Source organism: Rhagoletis zephyria, unplaced genomic scaffold, assembly GCF_001687245.7.
Source record: "Rhagoletis zephyria isolate East Lansing unplaced genomic scaffold, Rhagoletis_zephyria_1.1 Rzeph_scaffold_02016, whole genome shotgun sequence".
NCBI classification, from domain to species: domain Eukaryota; kingdom Metazoa; phylum Arthropoda; class Insecta; order Diptera; family Tephritidae; genus Rhagoletis; species Rhagoletis zephyria.
This window is the reverse complement of record NW_016159100.1, coordinates 54,199-76,162: the sequence shown is the minus strand read 5'-3', so window position 1 is coordinate 76,162 and position 21,964 is coordinate 54,199. Positions and strand designations below refer to the sequence as shown.

Genomic DNA, 21,964 nt, shown 5'->3' with positions numbered 1-21,964 from the left:
TCCAAAATACAATATTGACCTAAGGTAGTTCGATTTCGGGCTGTCACAACGTACAACACCTTTCATTATTGCATCATGATTCAAACCTATTTTTCCGTGGATAGGGCCACACGATTTTTTTCTGCTTCCATGTATAATATTTAGTTGTGTTACAAATTTGCATGTAGTTGGTTAGTCCTCATGTGTATGTACATATTTACATGCATACATAGATATCTACATATGTACATACATATATGTAGTCATAATTATATGTATACGCGACGGTTTACAAGCATACAAAGGTATACATATGTATATACATATGTAAGGATAAATTCCTTATTTAAATTGTTTTATTTATACCTGTCTTATGCAAATTTTCTAGTGCGACTTTTTAGCATCGTAGATAGTATCTGATCATCTTTTTTTCTTTTACACATTTTCTCCACGCTTCCCAGTGACTATTCAGAGAGTTTTTTTGTGGTTTCTACGGGAATTATATAACAAGTCTCCATTGCTTAATGATTGGTCATTTACAACCATAAGCATAATGACAGTTAATGTACATACAAACAATGGCATATACATACATATGTACACTTGTTTGCGGTTTAGTGCCCATAAAAAAGAATAAAAATTACGCAGTCATTACATTTGTATAATATTCAGAATCCAAAATATCATTTAAGTGAGCCATTGAACTTGAGAATTTACAGAGGTGTAGACAGAACTTAATGTTAAGGATTGCTATGAAGAAACAATTGTATGGGGATATATTTTTCTGTAAAATCATGGGAATTAAAATGTTCACCGCATTTTTTGACGATCTTTTGAGTTCCTACATTTCGTTCACTGAAATGAAATAAGTTTTCCCTTAAAAATATGAAATATGTTTCAAATCTCTTTTGAAAACTACAATTGAGGTTGGATTAAGAAGGTGTGTATGAAGTCTTTTTATATTTACTCGGAGATATATTGGCCCATTGTGAATGTTATATATGCGTCTTAGGGCGTGTCTTTATAATGTCAAATGTTTTGATGAAATTTACCAGGCCCGATTTTTTCACTTTGGTTATTTATATCTGCCAAGCTTGAGAAATGAAAATTTGCTAAATCGATTTCTCATCTTCTTTATGTCGGCGACTCCAGCATAAAATGGGTTATATCTTTTTAACAGGTTTTCAGAAAAAAATATTTGATATGTTAAAACCCCCTTACATAAAAGCGGTAGCAGGTCTTCAGTGGAGAACTACCGGGGCATAGCTAAGCTTTCTGCAATTCCTAAATTATTTGAAGCAATTATAACAAATCGGTTGACGCATTCTATCACTTCAAGCATTTCATACAGTCAACATGGATTTTGCAAGGGCAAATCAACTTCTACAAATTTACTTGAATTAACATCCTATATCTCAAAAGCATTTAGTGAGAGCAAAACTGTTGATGTTATATATACTGATTTCAGTAATGCATTTGACAAAGTGTGCCACTCGTTGCTCATCTATAAACTTGATCTTCTTGGTCTTCCACCTAATATTCTACGTTGGATCTCTTCATACCTCTATGATAGATCGCAAAGGGTATTGTTTAAAAATACTATCTCTGACGTCATTGATGTTACTTCAGGAGTCCCTCAGGGTAGCCACCTAGGCCCGATTCTGTTCTTGCTTTTTATAAACGATATTTCTACAGATATAAAATTCTCCAAAATTTTAATGTATGCAGATGATGTAAAACTTTATAAATCGTACGTTTCAATTGAAGAAAGGTCTTTGCTACAATCAGACTTAAACAGCATGGCTTACTGGTGTAAAGTAAATCTTATGCCTCTAAATCTTAAGAAATGTAAAGTAATGTGCTTCTCGCGAAGAGCTGTTCTGCCAGTTTTTTATATAATAGGTAACCATAAACTGGAACAGGTATACAATTTTGTGGACCTTGGTATCACAATGGATCCTAAGCTTAATTTTAATCTTCACATTAATGTGACAGTCAACAAGGCTAAAGGTGTACTTGCATTTGTGAAACGATGGTCAAAAGAATTTAGTGACCCTTATATCACTAAAACCCTGTTTACAACATTAGTTAGGCCGATTCTGGAATACGGCTCGGTGGTTTGGAATCCAAGGTATCAAATTTACTCAGACAAGATAGAATCAATTCAAAAACAATTCCTACTTTTTGCTTTAAGAAATTTCCGATGGGATTCTCAATATAGTCTTCTACCTTATACGAGTCGCTTAAAACTTATTAACCTTCCTACACTTGCCAGTCGCAGGGAAATGCTTGGTATAATTTTTATGGTTAAATTACTGGCAGGCTCAATTTCAAGTCCGTCTCTTCTGGCTGATGTAAGCTTTAATGTTCCCTCACGCGTATCAAGACACTTTTGTCCCATATTTCTGAAAGCTTGTAAAACCAATTTTGAATTGCACGACCCACTCCGTTGCTTATGCCAGGATTTTAACTTTTTAAGTTGGCAATTTCTTCAAACTAAATAAACACTGAAACTAATTTATTGATGTAGTCCTTGTTTTTAAATTCTATTGGACCTTTAGGGAGTAATCTTTCGATCTTTGGACAAAGATGGATTTCGAAAGAAAATGAGTTAGGGCCTTTTTATATTAAGGTAACCATATATACATACATACGTACTTACATGCATATATATGTAGATATATCAGTAGATATGTTTCTGTTAAAATTTGCTAATACTTTTTTTAACTATGTGGTGGGATCGATAAAATTCTTATTTTTAATTTTTTTTTATAATTTTCGACAGGTTGTAATTCTAATAAAAATATTTTTGATTCATTTTTCCCGAGCAATTTTTAGTTGGTAACCAAACGCAAACCACTTTATTTCGCTTCAATTGCCATTTGTTAACCATTAGCTCACCATCAAATTTGCAGTGGTTACACCACCAAAAACTGGTAAAAAAAGTGGTAAAACAGTACAAATTACCGAATAATTGGGCACTTACATGCTTACATACACCAACACCTACATATATGTATATGTATGTATATGTGCATACCAATGTACTTGTACTAATTTCGCATAAGTGCATGCAGCTGTGAAAATAGCTGTGTCTGCAACAATTTGCCCTTCAAAATACTCCAAAGCAGCAGGAAACATATGTACAACGACGCTTGTGAAAAGTAAACTTTTCTCTGAATGGAATCAAAAAACAGAGCAAAACATTCAAATGAAAGCTCTGCTGCCAAATGACCAATGTCAAAGCATACTGAGCATCTTTCTCTTTGACACCATGTCTGAAATCCCACGTGATCTGTCAAATACTAATGCATGAAAATCCTAACCTCAAAAAAATCACCCGTTATATGTATGCATATAAATAAGTAATAGCTAAATAAATGATTACCAACCCTGCGATGCAAAACGAAAAACGTAAAAATGAGAAGTAAAGTACATACATCCAACGGAAATACATAAAACACATACATAAAAAACGAAGTTGCAGCAGCAGCAGCAGCAGTAACGAGAAAATGAGTTCAATCACACTAAGCTGGCAGTAACAACAAGAAATGCGCACAACCGCCACTAAATTAGCAGCGACCAGCTAGTGTTCAAAGGAAACCAAAGTCGCGTTTATCAGTGTAAAGCTTTGTTGAAAGTGAAAGCACTTAGAAAGGTTGAATAGGCCTTAAGCGTTTTGCTTCTTCTCTTTTTTTCTTCTTGTTTTACATCATACCAACTGCTGTTATTATTTAGTTTTTACTGCCCGCTGAACTACCGTTTACCGTTTTTCATTTTGATAGTCACTTGAGTGCAAATTTTCAACAGTCAATTAAATTGATTTTCTGATAATTGGTTCAACCTGTACACAACGGTAATTGAGGCAAATGTTCTTTAGATTTTTTTCGCGCGGTGATTTATAACTGCGCGCCTTATTTTCCACTGGCATTATTTACCAATGAGAAATTCTAATTGATCAGAGATTGCAAGTGTCCGCCAAGCTCGACGGACGGTGCGGCCTAAACTCAAAATGCGACCAAAATTCGAAGCTTTAAACAAGTTATTCGGGGTCGCTAATAACAGAATTGCAAAATTTCAAAATGGCGGATCCAATATGGCATCTGGTCATGCGAGAAAATGTAAAAGTTCTTCCGCTTTCCAGAACTTTATAATTTCAGAAAATTTAGTAATTATAAAAAATGTGCGAAGACATCAAACATTTTTGAAATCGTATACATTAATTTTTATTAACATTAAAAAAATACATCCCTTATCATAATTATACGCGCACCACACATTGACAAGTTTTAACAATTTATATTTTTGTTATTTAATTTCAGTTAATTTTTATTGAAATATAGTTTATTCTTTAAAAAAGACCGACTAAATCCAAGTTTCAAACTTTTTGCAATATTTTAAAAAAATTCAACAAACTTTCATAAAAAGTTTAGTTTAGATTTCTTAGAAAGACCTTCAACATGCAGTTGAGTAGCCCACTCAATTTTACTAAAGTGTACATTTTAAGTAGCTATCGTTGATTTTTTAAAAGTTTTTTTTTTGACAGTGCCATTAATTTTCTTCCATACGAAGTATGTTCGATGATTTCTTATAGCGTTAAAATGAGCAACACATTCAAAAACAAAAAAAAAAAAACTTGGTAAGTTCTAGGCCCCTATTGCGAGTGTCGACTGGCAGTAGAATAGAAATTTGTCGATCGAGTCGATCATCTTTTATTTTGCTATTGTGTAACTTGATCGATAAAAATTTGTACTATTGTGAATGGTGACGGAATTGTAAACAGCTGTTTGTTTGTTTACATTTGTTTCTTTAATGTTTCATTTACATCATTTTTAAAATAATTGCTTTTATTATAAAATTTGAAAAATGGACACAGTTGAAATATGGTTTAGTGATGAGGAAGATGATGTGGAAGCTAATAGATTAGTAGAGTTGGCTAAAGCAAGGAGGGAATTGCGAGATTCGTCGGATCCCATGGAGTTGGAAGATGAAGTGTATGTACATATGTGAATTTCATGAATAGAAGTTGCGTTCCCGATGCTTCAAGATTTTTAGGTTTTACAGGATTTGCAGGAAAAGCTGTTTTCCTCATTAATAAATTTTATGGAATTTTAAGAAATACGGTACCGTTTAGTTATTTGTACAATGATGTTGAGTATTTGTGTCCAAACGCGTGACCCGACTTTTAAAACTTTAACATAAAAGTGTAGTGAAAGAATTAAACTTTAATTTAAAATAAAGATTTAAAATTTGCGAGCATTAGTTAATTAATAAATTATGCAGTTTTTTGTAAACTTTGATGTTGGTTCTGCGCAAAAACACTGTGGATGGCGTAGCCGGAATTATATGCACAAGGAATATTGTATATCTTTCACAAAAGAAGCGGAGCTTCCTCCCCTACTCTTTCCGGAAATTCCTTTGCCTATGCCCTCACTCTCCTGCATCAGCCAGACCAACCGGGAAAGTTGCCTTTTGTTGCTTACAATTTTTGATCTGTAATTCAGACACATATGTACATACATATGTATATTTCACAATTTTTAACAACCAATTCCAATTCAATTGACTTACTTTTTATCCATTATAGTACCACTTTCTTATGTAAATTTTATAAACGCAAACTCCAACGACTAAAAAACAGCAATAGAAGAATGAGCGACTAAAAAGTATTCACAGTCGCTAATTGAGCGACTAAGCGACACTCACAATAGCATCGATAATCGATAATCGCTTAATAGTCGTTTATCTACTGCCAGTCGACACCCGCAATAGGGGTACTAGCTTCTTTAAACTTGCATTATCATACTAAAAATAAGTGGGCTACAAAACCACACACTCAATATCTTTCTATAATTACAAATTTTTGGTCAAGCAAAAAAGTATCATAGAAGCATACAGGTGAAGCTTATAAAAGGGTATTATAAAATACATTAAAATTCCAATAGCAGACAGCAAGTTATTACTGTTTGTTTTAACAATTCAAATTTTGTTAAAAAAAAAAACAAAAAAAAAAACAAACTGTTGATATTCACAAAATTTTGTACGTATTTTACTAACTTTCAGACATACATACATACTAAATTCCATTTGGTTTTGTTGGTTGTTAGTCAAACTTTTCCCTTTGTATCTACAAAAAAGTGGTACTTTTTCACATTTAGGATTTCACCCTAAACATACCTCATACATACAGCAACGAAAGGGCTATCGATTTGGACCAGAGCAACTTTTTCTTCGAATCTGAAGCCAATATAAATTGAACACTTAGGTCCATTTTCTGAAGTAACCTTTAACTTTAAAGCTCACTTTATATTTAAAGGTTGGATAAAAAATAAAGTTATGTCTAAAGTTAAGCATTTTTATTATCGGTTTATGACTATGTATATATGTTCATTGGTTGTAAACCATTTTAAACCCGGTAATAAAATGCTTCACTTTAGACACAATCAAAAATCTCAGTGTAGCGGCCAATTTTTCTCCAAATTTTGAAACGTTATCTTTTTTTTTGGCCTATCTTTGTTGGAAATAGCATACAACGCAGATATAGCCCAAAAAACTATAGATTTTAAAAATTTTTAGAAAAAGGTTTGAGTTATATTAGAAAGGAAAAAGATGTCGCTTCATTTCTCTTGGATCAAAACGAGTATTCATTCGATAACGAATGCCGTAATTCTAGCTCAGTAAAAAGCACGTATGTATGTATGAAAATATTTTTCTGTTTTTTGCCATTTTATAAGATAATACTTTTACCGTTTGGACTGCTGTCAAGATTAAATATAGCACATAAAAAATAAACCCCTATATTTGACTTTCCTTTCAATTTAGCACATCGGAAACTTTCCTATACGAAAATTTCAAAGAAGCAGACAACATAAGTAAAGTAAGTATGTATGTACATAACGCAAGGTGCAAAAAGTGTTGATTATTTATAACGAAATAGAAAGTGTTGCCAAAAGCGGCTTTAATAATAAAATTTGTTTGCATTTCGGATCTAAACTTCCATCTCCGCCCCCCCCTAGATCAATAATGAGGTGTCCAGTATAAAATGAGACGTTGCTAATAAATCTAGTTTTTTCTCAGCTACGATTGGAAGTGGAAAAAATAAATAAAAGAATAATATTTTTGTTTTCTTAGATTGTCCAGCTCAGTATCACGATCATTTCTTACGGAAACTGTCTGGATCATTCTTATTGGGTTTGGCCGCACTAATTTTATACTACTAGCACGAGGAAAACGACATTATAAAAATGAACTCACTAAATGGGGAAAAGTATATTTAAACGAAATTAAAGCCGTTTTTTACACGCATATACAAAAGAATCATCGACAATTTCCATTTCAAAACAACAAAAAAAAAAAACACGCCTACTATTCACTTAAACAAATATTTAACCTAAAGGCAACTTATTTGCAGCAAGTTAAAAGAAGCAATGGTAGAATATATAGGTACGTTCCCTAACTCGCAAGAAGTTGCAAGAATTTACAGGAATTTACCAGAAAGCGTTCCTGTACTCGGTACATGTTAGTAAAAGCTGGTAAAGTGTCAGTCCATCGACTGTTCAAACGATTTGAAAGTTGAATAAGCAAAAACAAAAGTACATCTGCATTTTCACCTTATAAAATATAGCATAGCGAAGAAATATCAAGTTTTGAAAGTATTTTTGTTAATTCGCTTGTGTATTTGCGTATAATTTAGCAGATCGCCAAATGATAAAAAACTGGTATGTAAACAAAAAATGGCGCCCGCGGTGTATTTGAAAGTTTTGCCAGTTTTTACCAGTGTTTATATTTGAGATCTAAAAATTGTAACTTTTTAAACTTAATTGTACTTTTTACCATTTCCGTGAATACCATTACCTGAAGTTTGTTCCTTACCAAAAAGAAAAACCTTTTTTTTTTTGTCTCTGCAGTGTGTGTTAATTGTGCACTTCATGTACTGCTTCAGTTGGTGTAGACTTAACTTATAAAAATAATTTATTTCCCATTTCAAAAATTCAAAAAATAAATGTAAAAAACGGTTTTCTCCAACGGTTTTTGCATTCGTTATATAGAAGAAAGAGCGCAACAACGTCAACAAAAATATCCAAAAATAAACGGTATTTTTTAGATACTTCAAACTTGCACCTTATAATACTAGAATGAATGTTCCACAAAAATATTTTACCAAAGATTTTTTTTACAAATTCTGAATAAGAAATGTGAAATTTCAAGGAAAATTTGAAATTTTAATTTATGTGCATAATTTTTGTCAGACAGTGAGCTACACTTTTTTTAAAAAATAAAATAAGTAACCCAAACCGGGTGTCCGTATCATTGTGTTGGGGGTTGTATGTTCAAAGATGAAGACAATAACGATAAAAAAAATAATACAGTAAATAGCTCCGTGAATGAAAATAAATCACATAAAATGAGATGACTAGATTAAAAAAAAAAATAAATAAAATAAATAAAAATTTCCTCTGTCGATGATGAAAAATTGCTATCACTATACCGCTCATAGGTATGTCACTTTACTTAAATATAAAGGGATTAAGAATCAAGTGCTGGCAGAGATTTGAGTATTTGATACAAAAAGTATTTTTGATGATGTGAGTTTCGCACTTTATCAGGATCATATCGTTGTTGTTGCATTTGCGTGCAAATTTTTTATCCGGATCACAATCATAGCCGAAGAAAACACAGTTAATGGTATATATTGCACATGCCAATATAAGTACATACGTACGTATAAGATTGTCCATATCGATTTCATATATTTATGTTTTTTTTATTTTATTAACAATTGGACGGAAATTAGCATGTGTTTAAATATGTGATACCCAGAAAAATATGTACATATTTGTGTAAGTACTGCTTTCAACAAACTAATTATTTATACGGTTCCATTATGCGTACATATGTACATTAGAATACATTAAAATAGTTCAACTTACACCCCCTAGTTGAAAATATTTTTGCATAGGCAATTTCGAAAAAATTAAGATTTTTTGGCCCTTTTGCATTTTAATTTATATCTTCGGTGCTTGCAGTCGGTTCTTGACGTTCTTGTCTCAAGATGAAAATTTGTTTCTTGTTCCAAAATTCATTAACCTCAAGTACACCGTTCTAGAACTTACCCACCAGATCTCAGTTCTTATCAACCTAGCGTACCACCCTAATATCAGTAAATTAAAGCTCACCAAAAATCATTAAACTTTTGTTAAGGAAGTGCATATTTTGATTATTCCAGTGGAGCTATTTAAAAAATGTAGGTATTTATTTTCGAATGTAGGGGTCACTGAAAAAAAAGTAAAAAGGAGACCCCTAGGTTCGGGAAAAAAAATTTTCGCAATTGCCTCGCAAACATTTTTTAGACTTAGGGATGTACGGCGAACTTTTTTATTTGCTTGCAAGAAGGTATGATTTTTTAATTTATTGTAGGTTATGTCTATACATTTATATGTATTTGTTGCTCACATACATACGCATTTATGGTATGATATGAGTGTCTCTTTTAAATGAGAATGAGAAAGGGATAAAACTCATAAAATTTTTTACATATACAAACGTATTTACATATGCATGCATTCACAAGTATACCGTTTTCCTCTGTGTTTTTGTTGTTGTTGTTTTTTGGAGTGTGTTTAAAAACCAGTTTACAAAATTACTTTTGCTTTCGCAGAAGGGCACTAACCGGTGAAAATTTTCGCAGCCTTCATCTGCGGTTTTATATTCATTTCTTCGTACATAATTTTTTGTATTCCTATTTTTCTTTTTATTTTATATCTGACTCGCTTTTTTGGAATCAGCAGAAGGAAGCTTGGTATATGACTCACTGGCGACATAAAAAAAAAAACAATGGAATACGGATCTGCGAGTGTATCACTAAATGTATCATAGACCCATTAAACTGTATACAAGCTTGAATTAGGTACACACCTTTTGTATGAATAGTGCAATTTAAGCTACTCATGTACGGTTTTACCGCTGTTGTTATGCAATCATATTGAAGTCACCTCTTTTGAGCCATTGGCGATTGCAAAACTAAAGACTTTGGACACGAACCTCCATGCAATGAATAACTGGAAATGGTTGACTTGTAGTGGTAAGGGCAATATATCACAATCAAATGTCTAAATGCGGCAAATCGAAATAGCGAAGGAAAGAAAACATAAAAAATTACCTTTTGTCACTGTGGCTAATTCTGAAATTTTTTTTTTTATAGAGTTAAAAACTTCAACTGTTAGCTATACCATTTGATGTGTGAGTTGTGTTTTGCATTATTTCTACATATATTTGTACTTGTATGTATGTACTTTAGGCCATACCACCTTACAAGCAAACAAAAAAGATCGCCGTATACGCCTGAATCTAAATATTTTTTAAGACCGAAGCTATGGGTACGGTGATCAGATTTCTGTGGGCGAAAATGAGGACATTTCTAAGCATCAAATCAAAACATACAATTGTGTTTTTAGAATAAAAATACATAGTATCGTTTAAATAATAGAGTTTAAGACAAAACAAAGAGAAACGAACTTGAAAAATTATCGCAAAATTTTATACATATCGACACCTGAATGAAAGATCGACTTATCTCGGCAGCCAGTCCGAAAACGCCCTATCTCAGAAAACCATGCCATATTTATTTCAAAAACACCCTTTCTCCAAATTCGGTTCAAAATTGTCCTATCTCAGCTGAAAATACATTGAAAATGTGCTGATATAGGGCATTTTTGAATCGGCAGCTGAGATAGTGCATTTTTGAACTGAATTCTGAGATATCGCGTTCTTCAGCCGAATTCTGAAATAGGGTGTTCTTGAAAAGTTTTCTGAGATAGAGAGCTTTTTCGAACTGGCTGCCGAGATTGGTGGATCTTCCACTCAGGTATCAATATGTTAGTTAATATTTTTTCATATCAAGTTTGTATCGTTTCATTATAAAAAAAAAAAAAATATAAAAATCTAAAAGAAAATTAAGGCATGAATGATAGAAACATAACCAAAGATCATAAAAGAAAGGAATGTTTATGGATGGGTATGTTTACGGCTCCCTTATATTCTATGTTCTTTGAGATAACGACGTACTGTCACGTCCGAATGATGGTTTTTGGGCTAGAGTACACGGAGACTTCTATTAAATGAATAAAGAAAGCACTCAAAATCTGGATTTAAGCGGTACAAATATGAAAAAGTAGGACGCGCCCCGACTTTTAAAAAATATTCAGCGGGACACCTTTCTCAAAATCAGTACTGTCCCGCCAAAAACCGTTAATAATGGTCACCGTAGCTATAAGCCACCTTTTAAAATTGTACGTTATATCCTCGGCGTTTAAATTGATTTTCTTGGCTCGAGGATACTATTTCTTATTCCATATTTCATTGACCTCAAGTACCCCGTTCCTTTACTTACCCACCAGAGGAAGCGTTTGCTTCAAATCATAACGATTTGTTTTTTAAAGCGAGCCTTTTTTTGTGAACAAAATTTAGCCCATTAACTTCATTATGAGTTTTTGGCTCTTATTTAACATAGGTAAAATGTTCTACAAAAGTGTTAAGGAAATGCTTTTACTAAGGGAACACAAAAACACAATTATGATCGAAACAAAGTGTGTTTCAATTATAAGGATTAAAATTGATGGTGAAAATGTAATAAAATTTCAAAAGAACGATTATTTTTTATCGAAAAATAACGATCTACAACGACAGAAAAAATTCACCATGGAAAAAGGTGTGTTTTGTTTGTCTGCCTTGGAAGCAAAAAAATGGCTAAGAGGGTTAAGAACTTTTAATTTTTATCAAATCTCTCGTTGTTTTTATTTTTATTTTTAATTTTTTAGTTTTTTTGGTCGTGGAACGGGATCAGTCTAATCGCAGTTATCACAGTGATGAGTTAACTCATATTCGGCAGTAAGCTTTCAATTTTTGTTTTGAAAATTAATAGTTTACTTCCGAATGTGAAATCTTACCAAATGCGTTGGAATAATTAAATTTTCTTTCTTTTTGCTAATTAATCTAATTTTAAGTTTTTCATTAAAATTAGGAAAAATCTAAATATGCACAAGTCATAAAACCAAAATTGGCTTAATTAAGCAAAGCAACAACCTTACGAAAATAAACGCATACAAACACACAGATGAGGATTTATAAAGTTTGTCGGGTGTATGCATGTGTAAATTTGAAATTCTAAATCCGGCATAGCAACGATTTTTCGCGCGGATTTAGATTTCAGCATCAGACGTCTTTCGAACGAAGCACAGTGGTACAGTTCCATATATATTTTTTTCTTAATTTAAACTAATTTTCCGTATGCACAATTTATGGTCATGAATTAAGAAAACAACGAAAAATAGGCATGATCGATTTATTTTAAAGCGTACCTCCCATGCAAATTAACCTATAAAACGCCTTAGAAATGCTATAAAAAAAGGAAATTTGACTCCGAAATTTTCACCATATGTTTGTAATAATATTATAATTGAACGCCAAAAAATGGGTCTGAGTTCAAGCCCAGTTTCCGAACAACATCACAGCTCAGTGGTTAGCGCATAGCTCACATAATCGTGGTACAAAGCTCAATAACAATATTGAAAAAAATAAAAAGTATTTTTCTAACTGATAGCTGTCGCCCCTCGGCAGGCAATGGCAAACCTCCAAGTGTATTCTGCCATGAAAAATACATGATAAAATACTGAAAACAAATGGAAAAAATAATAGGTGAACAAAATTAACAAATTTCATCCACTAACTGTAAATTATAGTTTAGCTTTCATTCGAGCTGACAGGCTGTTATGAAAAATAATACGAAACAAAAATGTATTCACAAAACCCTTTTCAACCTGTCAAACAGTCACTTTACGCACCTATTTGCAAATTTGCCAAAGTGGGCCGTTCCCGTAACAGCCTCGAAAACTTACGAGTTTTACATAGTCTACGACTTAACGAGTTTAAGGGAATCCCCTGATTGTGTAAGCGCCAATATATTACCTTATATATGAATAGGCAATCATAATCATATTTTCCTTACACCCCTTTTACGGCTAAACTATACTTCTTAGGTATAAGCAATTATATATCATTAGAAAGGTATTTTGATACTGGTGTGCAGAAAATTTCTCAAATTTGTAATTAGTTAAGACTTGTACAGGAAAGAAGGCAAAGTTGAGTATGTAGAAGAAGAAAGGGATAAAGGCAGATATTTAAATAAAAGTAAAGAAACCTAAACATAAAGACAAAGACGAAGGTAAATTTCAATATTCAATATAATAGCAAAGGTGTGGGTGAATATTTAGATAATGAAAAGAAAAAAAACGGCAGAGCAAAAAACTAAAAAGCAAACTAAAAGGATAAAATTGAAGAATGTTGTGTTGTGTTGTGTTGTGTTGTGTTGTGTTGTGTTGTGTTGTGTTGTGTTGTGTTGTGTTGTGTTGTGTTGTGTTGTGTTGTGTTGTGTTGTGTTGTGTTGTGTTGTGTTGTGTTGTGTTGTGTTGTGTTGTGTTATAATCTTTTTTGTTGTTTAACGCATTTCAACTTAATTCACTTCAATCAACTCAACTTAACTCAACTCGGCTCAGCTCAGCCGACGTCGTCTCCCCTTAATTTAAAAGGTACACTATTATCCCAATATATGTATTACTTATGTACATGTAATAAATAAAATAAAAGATCTGAAGACCTATACAAATTTTATTTATTTCCTCTTGTACACCACTGTGCGCCGCACTCTTGGTTATCCATGCTTAAATGAGCAGCCTATGTAAGTCTCGTCATTGCAACGACGGACGGCTGGCTGCTAAGCTTTCTATTATTTATGTAGCGTGAAAAACTCACCTTCACTTTATAGGCGCGTCTCGTTACAGCAACGGCAACAGCGGTAGCGGCGGTAAATATCAGCCAAACTAATCCACATACGCGCAGACGAACTACGCTTGCAGCAAATGCCAAAGGAATAGGCTGCAAGTGGTACAGCAGCAACAAGCGAAGAAAAAAGTTTACTAACAGCAAACAACGTTCAAGTCAATGAATAACACAAATGCATGCTCATCTGCTTTGGAGCACAACTACAATACGAACGTTTTCGAAAAAAACGCAGTGAGATTAGCTGGTGATTTAAGCACGCACAATCACATACATACATACATAGTATGTATGAAGGTAAATGTTCGATGTATTTATGTAGTTAAACAATTTTTCACGCAAAGATTTTAAATACTTTTCACTTGAGTACAAAACTCTGAAGAAAACTTAACACACTTAATTTAGTTAGCATTGGTTTTTGTTTTTAATTGGAAAAAAACACAGCATAATTCTGGATATTAAATGTGAATCACAATATGTATTTTAGAGCACTTTCAAAAAATGCATGTATGTATGTATGTAGGTACATATGTATGTATATACTTAGCTAGTTTATTGTCAGTTGGAGACAATGTGGCATCATACGCTTAGGTTATCTCGTTAGTCTTACAACATATTGCCACATGCCACCGCGATTTACCCACTTTTCATCTATTACACGCAGCAGCAATTATTTAAAATGCAGACACCCATACTTACTTCCATACTACATACATACATACATATACATATACCAACATAAAGGAAGCTTAGCCCGCCATTGCAGTTTTACAGTTGGCGGGGAAAATGGCACACAGAAATAGCACAAGTAACAGTTTTCCAGCTGCACATTTTTTGGAACGCAGCTGAATGTCATGTGTAGCACCACCAACACACCAAAATATACATACAAATGTACATAAGTATACTCGTAATAAGTTGCAAATACAAATAAATTGTATGTAGATACAAGAACAACAAGTGGCCAGTTAGTTGCATAAAAAGATGTAAACAAAAATTACTGGTTGTTGCTATTTTACTGTTCTGTACAATTGCATAGTATACTTTTTATTAAGTTTTTTGTTGCTATTGGAGCAAGCATTGCTGGATATTATCTACATTTACGTATGTATGTACGTATGTACTATGTAAGTAAATGAAAAACTTGCATGACTCTGACGATTTGGCGAGTTTGTCATTCTGCCGTTGACTGGTCGGTTGTTTACATTAGCTGTCATTCCTGTTTCATTTCACCTGAGTGTCCGGTTAGCATTTCTGCCTACTCCCAATGCCATACAAGTGTACCAAACCACTCTTACAATGTTTGTATACATATATACATATATATATATATATACATACATATACAAAAAGACTTGGCATGCAAGTTATTGGCGCTCTTAGAACTGTGTTCCCGATTTCAATATAGTACTTATAATAAAAATATATGTATGTGTTCAACTGCGACTCTTGAATATACATGTGTACAATGGTATTTGGATGGCCAATGTTTAGTCAAGATAACAGAATGAAAGTTATTGCCATTGAAAAAATATAAATGTACCATTGTTGAAATAAGATTGAGCGCGATTGATTTGCAAATTTTTTTTTTCTAAAAAAAAGTAAACATACGTACAAATAGAGAATAGTGATCACGTGAGCGAAGGCGCTAGCCTCTACATATTCCTAGAGAATATAATATCTCCTTTTCCAAATCGCTCTCTAGCAAAGTCAGAGAATTCTTTTCACAGCCTGCTCTATGGTTATATATGGCTCGATTTCGAGAACTGCTTCGTCGGACATAGGCGCATTGCTCCTGTTATGCATTTACATACCATATGTATGTACATATATGCCAGTCATTGTGGATTGGTGAGCGATTGTCTTCTTGATATGTCACTTCACTGGCGATGGTAACCACGAGCCTATCCAGAGTTAGAATCGCCATTCCTAGCAGGGCCCTTTTCTTGTGAACGGAATGATTTGCACATCATCCAAGCCCCGTTTAATATTGTCGCAGATGGTTCTGTCAAACTTCCTTCTGGCAATGATGACTATATCATCGGCATAAACTTGGTAACGGATAACATTGTCAGATAGAAGGTTAAGTAGTTCGTATGCATTTTGATGTTGTTGAATAAATGGCTATTAACGAGACGCCGAAACAGTTTTGACAGAAATGTACTCATAGGTTGTCTGCCATTTGAATGTCGTGCTAAATTGGTATCGCAGTTTTGGTTAAGTGATTGTGATGCTACTTGGGCGAGATATTTTTCCGTTCCTTCTGTTTCCCGCGTTTTATTAAAGAAACCTTCAAGTTTGGAGATGTCCACAATGTCGAGATCAGACAGGGCTCGGTTAGTTTAGGTTGGCCGGCAATCCCCTGTAGGACTCACGTATGCTCAGAGTCCTTTGTAATCCCGCATTGGGTTTAAAAATTAAATGTAGATGTCTTGACCAAGGCACTATGGGAAATTTGAACCTATTTTGTAGCCAAAATTCTAAAAGTTGAGATATCAATTTAAAACTGGGCCTAGTAGTAGGCCTGGAAGTAGTGGCCTTGCCACACAAAAATTAACCCGTAATGGTCACACCTCCAAAAAATGTCGTAATGGTCACACGGGGTCCAGTGGACGCCAACCCAATAAACAGATGCCTCGTACGTTCTATTTTAAATATCGACTCGAATCCTCCACCGACCTTAAGTTTAAGACCTTCTCTTTGTTATCTGACAGGTTTTGTTCCATCTTTTAAATTATAACACCGTGAATTATTTCATAAAATTCATGATTTTGTACCAAGTAGTTACCTAAGAAAATTTACAATTTCTTTAATATCGTACAAATCGCAGTATACGATTATGGGGAAATAAGAGATCAGGGACTATTCTATCGATTTGTGATGAGTATTTTTTAAACGTTTTTGAGCATTTTTTTAAAACACTAAATCAACTTTTTTTTTAATCGTACAATTTCACTTTAAAGTCACTTAAATGCGGACGTTTCTTTGGCACAACCTTAAAACTATAATCCAAGTTTTAATTGGTAAATATTCTGCTAACCGTCACTCTTTCTTTCCACTTTTCACTTTTGAAAAGCAGCAAATAGATTATGAGATACACGCATTTGAAAGTGGCACAAAATCAAGCTACACATTTTTCGTTTACAGAAAATTCCGAAACTATCTGTTTACCAAATCAACGGTATGTTAATTTATCGAAAAACAGAATATACAGTTTTTTACTATGAAGTATTCTCTGTAAAATAAGACAAAAAGATTAATTTCAAGCAAGTCAAGAAATTGACTTTTGGCCACAAAATAGGCTCAAATTTCCCATAGTGCAAGGATCGTACGAGAAACATTCTAGGGAGCCTCCACTCCCACTTGGAAAACACAGCAGTAAGCAGGAAGACAGAAAATGAAAGATACATACATACATATATTTAACTGTTCTTAGTAAGCACCACCACTAACTTTTATATCAAGTGTTTATACATCCGGGTAGCAGAGGAACTAGTCGACTCTTTCCCCCTCTATCTAGCCCCTTCAATTGCGATAGAAAATATTTGTTGGGTAGCCCAACCGCTTACTGTGCTTTGCCATCGAGCAGCGCTCAATAATAAAGCCTATCACTATATTTATAATTTATACCTTTACCACTTTAGATGAAGACCCCTAATATATTTACTAATATAAATCATTTTTGTGATCAACAATTTCACCGTTGGTTTAACTGAGTTATCAAACAATCAAAACAACAGCCACGCATTCATTCAACAGCCATCAACTATGATGGCCAAATTACCGGTTGGAATGCCGCGATTGCCAGCGGCAGCAACAAGACTGTAGTCAACTGAACCTGAAGTAGCCAGAAAAAGCTAAGTGTTGAATTGCAGTAAGAATCAAGTTTCGATGCGCATACGTACTTACTGCTGATGGCTTTTCGATAGAAGTGTCCCAATTTTGTCAGAAATTTCGACGAAATTGCAGTGGCATTTGTTTTGGAATAAGCACAGCAAATAAACAATTATTGTAACAGATCAATAAACACCGGTGGGCTCTGTCATCTAACTACGCCTACCAATTAAAAAATAGTAGCAATTCCTTTTTGGTGGTGCGTCGATGATGTGTTTTGAAACGAATTTCTGTCACTCTTTGCCAAATTTGGTTTGGAGACAAACCGATTTCGGCGTTGTGTCAACTCCGCTGCCATTTTTCGTTCTCCGTTTAGATTAGCAAGGACCTATCCGAGCCGTTGCAGTTCAAACGGGGATTTAGGCATGGCCACTCAGTCTCATCAGAATTATATGGCACAGAAGTGTGCACAATGTTGGACAAAGATGAGAAGGCTCTGGGAAGTTTCAAGAGTTAATCTACATTAGATCTGTGACCTTAATCGCGGTGGGCGGCGGGTACCGAAGAAGGTGGAATGACGAAGAGGACGAGTTTTTTGACATAATGGACATAGTTAAACGTATAAAAATACAACGCTCCAGTGTAAATATCCTTCGACTCTGTACCCATGGATGGACAAGGAAAGCAAGAGCGCCCAAGAACAAAATGGATAGACCAAGTGGCGAAGTTTTCAGTTCTCGGACCAGAGCGGCAAAAACTTTTTAATGTCAAATAAGAAGTTTTTAAGCTGCCATTGAACCTGAAAACACCCAGAAAAATGCAATAAGTTCCGAAAACTGGACTACAGGCTGGACTGGAATACTTAAAGCCAAGTAAAACTCTATAAAGTATCGAAAATCTCCGGAAAGGTTCTCAAACCCTCCCGGTAATCTCCGAACAGACCGAAAAAATTCGAAAATTTCAAGGTCTCAAAAAATTCAAAATTAATGATTTCATTATTTCTTTGTGAAAAATACTTGATTTTGAACGGCTAGCGCGTAATTGTTTTTTTTTTTGTTTTTGAGCACCGGAATTCTCCAAAGTAAGTAAGTCAAACAATGACAGGGGGCGTTAATCGCAAAGTCGACGCAGCTTAATATTCGTATACGAAAATTGTACCTATGTACATACATATATATTTGTTAATTACCGCTATGCAACCTCATTTAGCTCTGGCGTACCCAATTGCTATCAACAAACAAATAGTAGTCCAAGAACACACACACACACACATACATTTGTACGTTTTCGCACTATAATTATCATTCTGAATTGTCTTGCAAGCAAATATGCAATTCAATTAAGACACAATGTTACACTTTTATTTTTCTTGTACGATTTTCCATGGCGACTTTTCACATTTCAATGTTTTGCTTTTATTTTTCTACTGTTTTGCAAAGTCTTTGCCATTAGCTACTTACATACATACATATGTACGTATACTTTTTTTGCTTATTGCAAATTTTCCACTTTTTCCACAATTTCTATATTTTTTCTGTAATTCATCATTTTTTCTTCGATATTTTTTTACATACATGCATATGAATGTACATATATCAGCAGAATCAAGTGAAGTTTTACGCGCACATGCGTTCATAACGCGCACTCACAAATGCACACATGCACGTATGCTTATTGGCAACATACAGCGGCGAGAAAATAAATAGGAACGCAGGATTTTAACAAGTTTTGACTATTTTTCTTTCCTTAATTGAATGTTTATTATTTTTTAAGTATACGTAGTATATAACAAAAAACCATATAAGTCCGAATTTCAAACCTTGTACAATAATTAGGAAAATCCGACAAAGTTACATCAATATTTCAAACTTGTCAATCAGAACTTTTAGAAAAATTTGGGCACGCAACTTTGTAGCCACTTAAATTTTAGTACGATAAAGTGCAATTTTGAATTAGCTAGGACTAACCGTTAATTTTTGGCATTTTTTTTTCTGCCGGTGTCACACATTTTCTCTCATAGAAAGTATATTCAACAATGTTGTTATGTTAAAATTGAATCTACTACAAAGCTGCACTCCAAGGATTTTTTGTAATTCTTAATTAATAATGCGTCGTAATAATCATTGGGTTTCCAGACAATACATTTTATCTTTTAACTAGCCATAGGTGTAGTTCAATGGTAAAAATATAAAAATTTTCAAGGGAAACTGATTATTTTTTAAAGTCAAAGTCAAACCTTCTAAAGTCACTTAAGCTTCTTTAATTGACAGGCACAGATTTGTTGAAATTCGTCGAATTTTTGTAAATCTAGTACAAAGTTTGAAATTTTGACTCACACGATCTTTATTAGATAGATAAAGTAAAAAAAACGAGTGTACCAGGTACTCATAAACATTTGTGTCAACATCTGTGTCCAGAAATTGTTCCAAAAAATACCAGAAATGGGGCCGTACTAGACCCGAGAAGGTCCCGACAGCTGACTAATTTTTTTTTTTCATTTGTACTATTTACTTTTGAACTCGTCTTGGTTTAAGCGAGACGTCTTTTTACACATACAGGGAGCAAAGTTGTTTACACCTTAAAAATAATAAAAATTAAACAAACGAAAGAAAAATAGCAAAAAGTTGTTAAAATGTCGCGTCCCTATTTGTTTGCCCGCCACCGTACCTACATTCATATATAAAGATTCACGCAAAAGTGAGCGAATGCTGACGAAAAAGAAAGTTTTTTACGCCAACTTTGCAGTCATATCTGCCACTGCGCTGCGTATCTGTCTGTCTGTTTGTCAGACACACTGTATTTGTAACTACATATGCAGGCATGTATGCGCGTTGGAGTACGCGAAGACAAAGTGTGTAAGTTATAGGTTTCTTTCACAAAACTCACTAAAACTCAACGCCGTTGTTTTTGTTTTAAATATCTTTATCAACGAATTCCATATGCCACACTTTTCGAGTAAACTTTTTAAAAAATTTACATAATTTAAACATCTTTAGAAACTTATGTACATACATACATAAGTATAAACTTGTTTCTTTTTGAGAAATTCACTCATTTTGAAATCCACAAGACGCGGTGCTTTTCACCTGTCTTCAGCCCCTCTTTAATAGTATCATATCACATTCGATCTCATACATAAATATGCATACATACATACTTGTTGGTTCACTTGCTTATATGCATTAGTACATGTATTGTAGTTGTTGCTGTTGTTATTTTTGCTTGTATTGCCACAAGTCACACGCGACATACTACGGTCACCGAATATTTAAAAATAATTTCAAAAGCAATTTTTAATTTTCGTACTTTAATTTCACATTGCACCACTGTACCTCACTTCATTTAGTTACCTTTTTTCTCTTTTCCTTCGGCTCAGTTTTTGTCCCGCACTTGCCACTTACCAATGCTGGCTTTAAACAAACGTCTTAACTCAAGCACGATCCGACTTTAACTGATCACTCAAATTAGTTGGCTAACAGAGCAGGTCGAACCACAAGAAAGTGTGGTGAATACCGGCGTCAAGGTAACGCCAATAACCAAGAAATGAGCAACAACAACAACTCATATTACATTGTTACAAACAAGACATGGCTAAAAAGTAAAACAGAAAAGAAAAAAATAAATGAAAAAGGTTTTGAAAGCTTTCAATGCTCTGGTGTAATTCGTCTTCTGTATTGGTTATTTTGCAAATATGAGAAAAACTCAATTCTACGGACGTAAGACGATCCCTCATAGTAGATAAAAATAAGTAGAAAAATTCCCTTTGTGCTTGCGTTATTCTATAATGTCACCGAAGTTAAGCTTAACGCTACTTATCATTTTTTTAAATTACTTTTTAGTCGTTTTTTTTTCTCTTTAAGTACCGAGCCTCACTTCTCCGCACATAGTTGTTGGTCTACAATAAACCTTTCCAATATCTAAATCAACAAAACGACATATGCGAGCAGTAGAAGAAGTAGTCGGATTTCAACGTGCCCGTAAGAACAACTGCTACGATGCGGAGTGTCAAGAAGCTGCAGAGAAAAAAGATGCCGCCTACAGGGCCACGCTGCGATCGGGCGCAAAGCGAGCTATGTGAGACCGCTATAGGGAACTAAAGAGGGAAGCGAGACGTATTTATCGCAATAAGAAGAGACAGGCCGAAATACGTGGGTGCGAAGAGCTTGAAATGCTGTCCGATAAGAAAAACGCCAAAAAATTTTACCACATAGTTAGGCGACTTACCGAAGGTTTTAAGACCAGGGCGAACTGTTGTAAGAACAACAATGGCGACATAGTGACTGATGTCCAGAACGTACTTAAATTATAGAGGGGACAC

At 34.0% G+C, this 21,964-nt stretch overlaps 1 long non-coding RNA gene across 4 annotated transcripts in view; it reads right to left on the bottom strand.

The window, feature by feature from the left end:
• LOC108365843 (uncharacterized) overlaps positions 1–21,095 on the bottom strand; it is a 27,057-nt gene extending 5,962 nt beyond the window's left edge. The window contains exons 1-2 of one of the 4 annotated variants that reach the window (XR_001848013.1): positions 20,800–21,095; positions 13,786–14,198 (exon numbers count right to left, since the gene is read on the bottom strand). This is a non-coding gene — a long non-coding RNA (uncharacterized LOC108365843). Of the gene's footprint in view, positions 1–13,785; positions 14,264–20,799 lie in introns of all 4 variants that reach the window. The other 3 variants (XR_001848011.1, XR_001848012.1, XR_001848014.1) reach the window with 3 other exon arrangements.
• Between the last annotated feature and the right edge of the window lie 869 nt (positions 21,096–21,964).